General features: G+C 39.5%; 1 pseudogene; it reads left to right on the forward strand.

The window, feature by feature from the left end:
• Positions 1–5,158: 5,158 nt before the first annotated feature.
• Positions 5,159–8,336, forward strand: LOC122490541 (annotated as a pseudogene).
• Positions 8,337–8,967: the final 631 nt, after the last annotated feature.

Genomic DNA, 8,967 nt, shown 5'->3' on the forward strand with positions numbered 1-8,967 from the left:
GTGGAGAAGTTCTGCCCTTGGCCAGTCGCACCCAGCAGAGCGGTTTCTTATTTCCTAAGGCGGAGAAAAGATCTTTTTAACTGATACCCCTGTTGTAGTTATCAGATATTATCACTGTGCCCTGTCATAAGCATTTTATTTTAAGCCCACAACATATAAAATAGTACTATGTTCAATTTAAATGCTCAGTAAATCTTAGCTATTAGTATCATTTTTATTTTTACTCTTCGGCATGTAGTTGAGCCAATTCTTTTAATCCAATACGAATTTTATTTCACGTAGGACTGTGGCAAGTTTGCTTTCGCCACAAAAGATTTTGTTTATCTTGCAACTTATCGAACGTCTTTTATTACCTGCTTTTGATATAGGGGATATTCCTTTTTGCCAGTTAACGATAATTGTGTGACTTGTGTTTTATTAGTTACCTTTTACTGCCACCCCCACAAAACTGTCTGTGACGTTAATGACAAAAAAGATCCCAAGAAGCACCACCAAATCCCATATCTCAAGTCATCGCAAATCAAGTGGAGTCCCTGTAGTGCAAGGTGTGAATAGAGAGCAGAAACTTATACTTAATATTCTCCACTTAAAACTCATATTTTGACATAGAATAGCCTCCATACTAAAACCCAACAGAGACTATGTGAAAAACATAAATGAAAGGACACCTCACTCATATAAATAAATGCAAAAATCCTGAACAGAAGTTTAACAAACCAAACCTAGAAATATACGAAATGATAATGCATCATGATTGGAGTTGATACAAAGAAGGGGAGTTTGCCTTAACATTAGAAAGTAAAATAATACAATTCACCATTTTAACATATCTGAAGGAGGAAAGCAAATTATATAAAGTTCAACACTGATTCATTACTGAAAAAATTCTTAGCGGGGAGCCAGGGTGGCTCAATTGGTTAAGCATCCGACTTCGGCTCATGTCGTGATTTCACGGTTCATGGGTTCAAGCCCCGCATCGGGCTCTGCACTGACAGCTTGGAGCCTGGAGCCTGCTTCAGATTCTGTGTCTCCCTCTCTCTCTTTCTGCCCCTCCCCTATTTGTGCTTCTCTCTCTCTCAAAAATAAATAAATAAACATTTAAAAAATTTTAGCAAAATAAAAATACAAGAAATCTTTGTAGGTATCAAGGTCTCTACTGAAAATGCCTATTACATATAATTTACTCCAAAGTGCTACTTGAGAGCATTCTCTTTGAGTGACAAGCAAAGATGCTTCAGTAATCACAAGATTCAGAGGGTAAGTCCTCCCACAATACCCATAAATTCATGTGCAGTCCAGTCATTCATGCATGCATTGTTCATGCTTATTTATTTAGCGTCTATTTGTATCAGAGTCTTGAAGATACAAGAATAAGCAAGGAACGTGTCCTGCACTTCAGGGGGTATCCATGTTAATATGAGAGACAGACGTATAACAATAACAGTTCACTGTGCTCTGAGTTAAAGTTGACACATGTAAAAAGGGTAAAGTGAAAAATGACAACAGCAACTAATAGAATTGGGTGAATACATAGAATTCACTGAGGGTATAAATTGAGAGCCAGGTCTAGAAGGCTCCTAATACCTTCCAGGAAGGTATTAATGTAAAGAACAGGGAAAGTTTCAAAACTCTGCACAGCTTTGAACACCCCAATGATCATTTTAGATTTTATCCTATGACTAGTGCAGGCAGGTAAAGAAAGCAAATTATGAGCAGGTGAAGATCTCAACTACCACAGAAGGCAATTTTCTTGATTTTTCTGTAACTTATCTTTACCTCTCTTAAAAACCCCCATGTCATGGAATGCAGTAGACTTAAGTTCAGTCAATTTGGGTTTCCCACTCTCTTCTCCCAGAGTAGGTATGTAGTCTGCCTCATTTCCACACGAATCGATTAGGATTGTGTCTGTAGGTGTCTTCTAGGATGAAATGGCCATCTATTTCCAAATGGAAAAATGGATGTACACACAACCCGAAGCTCTGCATAATGTGCTTAACAATAGCCGCCTCTAGACTACGAATCCGATGTCTCTTACGCGTGTTCCAGACCACCCACGTGTGGCACAGTGAGGGGCATGCTGCTTTAGCTTTTTCAGATTTCACAGCCACTGTACCCTCATCAATCTTTCCTCTATCTCCAAGAAAAATGCCACTTTTGTTGAAATTGAGATATTAATTCTTAGTTATCTGCCTTCAAGGCCTTCCTTTTCGGCGTCCTCAGCTAAGACTTGGAGATTTGAGTTATGTCAGAGTAGTCTGTCATTTTCTCTCTAGTTTTCCTTCCCTCCTTCCATCATCTCTCCCCTCCCCTCAGCCTCTGCTAATTACTTTCAGGATATTGAAAACATGCTGAAGTTCTCTTTCAACTCTGTCTCGTCATAGCAATCAGGTATTTCTCAGCCTACTATAACTGCAGAGCACCTACCTAACATCTTTGTATGAATATTCTTACGTTTCGGATAATAGCTCATTATCAAATTGTTATGGCTTTTAACAATCTGTTTTACAGAAATCCTTCCTAAAACATTACAGAAATGCTGGAAAAACCCACAAGTATCTTCGTGAATCACAGGGCACAGATTCAGGTATGCAAAACATGCTACCGTATTGTTAAAGCAACTATCACTATAACAGTAGCGAACAGCTTTTGAACACTTGCTATATCTAAGTGTTTTATACGTATTAAATCAATAAATCGTCACAGCAAGAAGAACACATGAAGTCATCGTGACTATTTTACTGAAACATTACAAGTTAATCACTTGCCCAGGGTAAACATCTAGTAAATGGTGAGCTGGGGATTTGCATCCAAGCAATTTAGCTCCAGATTTTGTGTTCTCTATGCTCTACAATTATAAATTTACCTCATTTCTGGGCCAAGCTCCCTAACCTCCAGGTGATAGAAACTTCCTCTCTGTCAATCTGGGTTTTCCCTACTGTGTCAGTCACCCATCAACAGTGATTCTGTGGATTAGAGATCTGATCTGGGTGACCATCTACCTACAATGATGTCCAGTAAGATGTCCTTCCTGGTCTCTGGACTTTGGTCTTCTTCTGTCACAGAGTAGTCATTCCTCATATCTGACAGCAAGGCTCCTTTAATTCTTACTTTTATTGGCCAGTTCCAGTGCCTTTCTCAGAAGAATTCCCGTACGCTTGTGGCATCACAGGCAGTCAAATATTTGGTGGGGTTTCGAGGGCCTGTCATGACTCCATGGCACCCTCAGGGGCTCAGGAATTTTTACTGTCCTTGTACCATGCAGAGCAGTGGGGTGCTCTGTGGTGCTGTCTCAAGCTGTATGCTCAGACAGCCTATGTAGCCATTTCTGCCCCGTGAGTTCTGCACAAGGAAGGAGAATGAGTTTCCCTTGCACTTGGATCTTTTCCCCTTAAACCTACCTATGTTAGTTTCCTGTGGTTACTGTAACAAATTACCACCGCCCCTGATGGTTTAACACAGCACAAATTTATTCTCTTAGAATTCTGGAGGGCAGAAACATGGAATCAGTTGTACTGAACCAAAACCAATGTGCCTACATAGCCTCACGCCCTCTGGAGGGTGTGGGGGAGAATCCATCCTGGCCTCTTCCGGCTTCTGCTGGCTGCTGGCACTCCTTTGCTTCTGGCCCCAACACTCCAATCTCCACCTGTGTGGTCACACTGCCTTCTTGGTGTGTGTCAGCTCCCTGTGCTTCTTTCTTATAAGGACACTTGAGATAGCATTTAGGGCCCTCCCAGTTAATCCAGGATGATTCCTCCACGTCAAGATTTTTAATTTAGTCACATCTGCAAAAATATTTTTTTCCAAACAGGATTAACAGTGGTAGGTTCCAAGTATTAGGATATGGATCTCTTTCAAGGGGCTATTATTCAACCAACTGCACTGGCATGTCAATTTTTGCCCTTTCTCAACCCTCTCCCAGAGAGGGAGAGATGGGGCGCTCCTCTCAGAGATCCCCACTACCTTCTCCCTTATTTTGGCCATCCAATTATCTTTCCTACTCTTATTCTGGAATACAGGGAAATTTTGATAGTGTGCATAACTTCCTCAAATCTAGTGACTATCAGCTCTTTCTTTTCTGAATAGGGCTTTGGCTTTTAAGGTTAAAGTGCTTGGAAAAAAAAAATCTGTCTTGCTCATTTCAACTAAATCAATTAGAGCACAATAGATGTTCCAAAGAGTTTTTTCCAAGTTTATCTTTTCTAAACTTTATTATATGGAAATTTTAAGTTTATGTTAAATCTTCCAAAATTTTCCATTTGAAACTATGAAAGTATTCAGTATTTTTTCTAAATTTTTATGGTTTTGAATTAAAAAAATTTTTTTTAATGTTTATTTTTGAGACAGAGAGAGAGAGACAGAATACGAGATGGGGAGGGGCAGAGAGAGAAAGAGACACAGAATCTGAAGCAGGCTCCAGGCTCTGAGCTGTCAGCACAGAGCCCAACACGGGGCTCAAACCCACAAGCTGTGAGATCATGACCTGAGCTAAAGTTGAATGCTTAACCAACTGAGCCACCCAGGCACGCCTATGGTTTTGTATTTTATACTCAGATCTGTCCCAGGGGAACACCTATCTATTTAGATACAGATATAAATATAGATATAGATATAGATATAGATATAGATATAGATATAGATATATAGATATAGATATAGATATAGATATTCAAGTGTTTGTAGAGGAAGGATATAACTTTTTTCCTCCAAGGTAAATGTCCAAACATAATTTGTTGAATATATCATCTTCTATAAATATATGACATTGTAAGTTTGCATTATAACCAACAGCGACAATATTTATAATACATTATGAAAGGCAACTATTCCCACATAAGGTTGAACAAGTGAAGTGAAATAAACATGTTGGAAAGATAGTTATTGTTATAAATACATCATTTTGTCAATTTCACAATGGAGAGATGTCCTAAGGAGAATGTCCCTTAAACATCAAATCTCAGGCTTGAGTCAGATCTGAACTGGATGTCTGATTCCCTTGCTTTTGGAAGAGCATTGGCGAACAAGAGGAACTCAACTCCTCGCTAGAGCATGAAACAGAGGGAGCTGAGGAGATTTAAGACAAGAACTCCAGCAAAAGAAAATGTTGGAATGAAAGTTGGTCAAAAAACACAAGAGTCTAGGGGAAGGCCAAGAGCACATGACATTAATAGAAAAGAGGAAGAAGAACATGAGCATTGAAAGTAACAGGGAAGTAACCGTGAAAGGTGAAAATACCAAGAAATCACACCCCCAGAAGGCTGGGAAGTGGAAAAGTGACAGGACAAGAAGTGGGCAGAATCAGCAGTAGGAAGTAGGTCTGTTCACCACGTCAGTAAATCTCTCTGTGGCAGATGCTTGGAAAAGCTCACTTTAATCAATGTTTGGTTAAATCTGAGGAAGACTTTTTTCAAATTTGATGTCATATTCACACACCGTATCCCATGTCATAAAACACGGAAAATTCCCAACATCTCACAAATACCTCAATTTTAAGTTTAGGCTGATCTTGAAAACACATTTGTGGCGGAGAAGCTACCCTGTAGTTCCTGAGCAGTTAGGTTGTTTCACTTCTCTCCAAATCTCAGGGTAAATAAAACCAAAGATTTGGTCCTGAAGTTTGAAATCCAGGCCTAAAAGTTTGTTACCAATTTGAACGAGTCTTCTCCTATTTTATTATAATCATTGATGCATTTGAGTTTAAGTCAACTATCTTAGTATTTTTCTTCATTCTTCACATTTTGTCTTTGTTCTTTTATCATTTTGGACTCATTTTAAATTACTTTTTTTAGGGGCGCCTGGGTGGCGCAGTCGGTTAAGCTTCCGACTTCAGCCAGGTCACGATCTCGCGGTCCGTGAGTTCGAGCCCTGCGTCAGGCTCTGGGCTGATAGCTCAGAGCCTGGAGCCTGTTTCTGATTCTGTGTCTCCCTCTTTCTCTGCCCCTCCCCCGTTCATGCTCTGTCTCTCTCTGTCCCAAATAAATAAATAAACGTTGAAAAAAAATTTTTTTTAAATAAATTACTTTTTTTATTATTCACTCTTTCTCCTGTGAAATTATATATTGGACTAACATATTATTCTGTTGGAGTCCTGGAGTTTTAATATGTATCCCTGATTAATTAAATTCTTCAATAAGTTAATAATTTTGCCAATTCAGGGCAATGCAAAAGATTGCCAGGAATTTCAATATACATTTTAACTCCGTTTGTCTTGGCCATTTTATTGATACTGTGGTCATTTATTTTAATTCTGCATATAATTTAAGTCAAAAAGACATTTATTTTTACTTTTAGCATTTATTTTATTTTCTGATATTGACACTCTGTGGCACACTTCGTTACTTCCCACACTACAGTGTTTCCTCTGGGATTGGTTTTTTTCTGCCTTGAAAACTCCTTTAACTTCTTCCTTTTGTGTGGGTACGCTGGCAATGGAGATTCTTGGGTTTTGTTTATCTAAAAATATTTTTATTTTGCATTCAATTTTGAAAGGTGTTTACGCTAATTTCAGAATTCAAGGTTGTCAGCTATTTGTTATAAAGGCTTTAATGATCAGGGCACCTGGGTGCGTAAGTCGGTTAAGGGTCCAACTCTTGATTTAGGCTCAGGTCATGATCTCAGGGTTCGGTTCCTGAGACGGAGCCCAGCGTTGGGCTCTGTGCTGACAGCGTGGAGCCTGCTTGGGATTCTCTCCCTCTCCCTGTCTCTCTGCCCCTCTCCCTCTCATGCACACACACACACACACACACACACTCAAATTAATAAAGAAAACATGAACAGTAAAAGAAAAACATTCCTAAAAATCACTGTCGAAAATATCCTACCAAGTTTACACACCTTATGCTATAGGGATTCCATGCAGGGATTTTCCCGTTGATGGCATTTATTTATCTGGAAGGACTACATGTCCTAGTAAAGCAATGCTGAGATAAGGATAAGAAGAGGTGATTCTTCAGTCCCAGAGTTACATACCGTATCAATGACTGTTGCAAAGAGAAATGCTAAAGGTAGAAAATAAAGATATTTATGACTAAAAGGAAATGTTATCAAATTAAGGCAACCAAATGTTTTTTAATTGACATCAACCCCTCAGTAATCTGTTATTATGTAATTTTAATTTTATTATAGAAATCAAAAGATTTACCATAAAAACGGGAGATTGAAAAATATAATAAACATCCTATCTGATCATTCCTTTAGACATCCTTGTGGATTTTTTCCCAGATGTGTTGAGAAGTAAAATCCCACTTCCTCTGTGAAAATCAAGAAACACAGAATTCTCCACATGTAAACAGCGGCATCGGGAGCAGCACCTGTCCTCACCTTCAGCCCAGAGCTCTGCTACCAGAACATGACTCTGACCAGATCCTGCGTGAAAGCCCCCTACTCGCCCGGACCCCGGCTCATTCTCTACACACTGTTCAGCTTGGGGGCTGTGCTGGCTGTTTTTGGAAACCCTCTGGTGGTGATTTCAATCCTGCATTTCAAGCAGCTGCACTCGCCAACCAATTTTCTCATCGCCTCTCTGGCCTGTGCTGACTTTCTGGTGGGGGTGACCGTCATGCCCTTCAGCATGGTCAGGTCTGTGGAGGGCTGCTGGTACTTTAGGCCAAGTTTCTGTACCTTCCACATGGGCTGTGATGTGGCATTTTGTTATTCTATCTTCCACTTGTGCTTCATCTCCATCGACAGGTACATCGCTGTTACTGAGCCTCTGGTCTATCCTACCAAGTTCACGGTGTCTGTGTCAGGGGCATGCATCGGCATCTCCTGGATCCTGCGTCTTGTATACAGTGGTGCCGTGTTCTTCACAGGTGCTTATGATGATGGGCTGGAGGAAATATCTAGTGCCCTCAACTGTGTAGGAGGTTGTCAGACCGTTGTAAATCAAAACTGGGTGTTGATAGGTTTTCTATCTTGCTTCATACCTATTCATAATAACTCTTTATAGCAATATTGTTCTTATGGGTAGACAACTGGATAAAAAGGTTGAAGATACTGGGGGCAAAATAGAATTTTCATCAGCTAGTTGATTTATATCCAGAGTGGCCAAGAGAGAGTGAAAAGCAATGAAAACCCTGGGTATCACTGTGGTAGCATTTATGATTTCATGGTCACCGTATAGTATTGACTCATTGATTGATTCTTTTATAGGCCTCATAACCCCTCCCAAAACTTATGGGATTTGCTCTTGGTGCGCTTGTTATAACTCAGACATGAACCCTTTGATTTATGTTTTATTTTACCCATGGTTTCGGAAAGCCATAAAAGTTGTTGTGAATGGTTGACTTTTCAAGGACAGTTCAGCTACCGTGAATTTGCTCTCTGAACAAACGTAAACAATTGGACTGGGAAGTTAAAGAAATCTTTACAATTTCTAAATGAAACGAGTTTTAAAAATCAACTAAGGCTATTAATGAGGAGAAAACAAATTACTCTTCAAATGTAATGGGGGAATGTATTTATGAGTAAAAGGAAATTTTTTTTCCACTCGTTAAAATGTAAACTTCCATGTCACTTCTCCAAAAGCATGTACTTTATTAATAAGTGTTGAATTTTTATTTGCTAACTACCTCAGAGCTCAGCATATCCCACTTTCTAAAAAGACTTTTCTCCCTCATTCCTTTCAGTTCACTGACTCTTCCCTTTGTTCTGATATGTCATCTACAAACATCTTCATTCTTTGATTCACTTTCCTCTTTTCTAAAAAGCTTTTTAACTCTAGCAACCAGTCAAAACTTTCACCTGTGAATTGCATCCCAAGATTCTTGCTTTCTTTTGGTTTGCTTCATTTCCGGAGGGAGCCTTCTGGGGAGCAGTTACATGTCTTGGGCTTAATGTCTGAGGAGAGAGATCTGAAATATTTATCTATAAATTGTGTGTAGACTAACACAGCCACTGTGTCTGATTTAGAATTAGTGGAGATCTCTTGGGGGTTGGGGGGCATTTGCAAGCATAGATATCGTTTTG

Source organism: Prionailurus bengalensis, chromosome B2, assembly GCF_016509475.1.
Source record: "Prionailurus bengalensis isolate Pbe53 chromosome B2, Fcat_Pben_1.1_paternal_pri, whole genome shotgun sequence".
Taxonomy (NCBI): domain Eukaryota; kingdom Metazoa; phylum Chordata; class Mammalia; order Carnivora; family Felidae; genus Prionailurus; species Prionailurus bengalensis.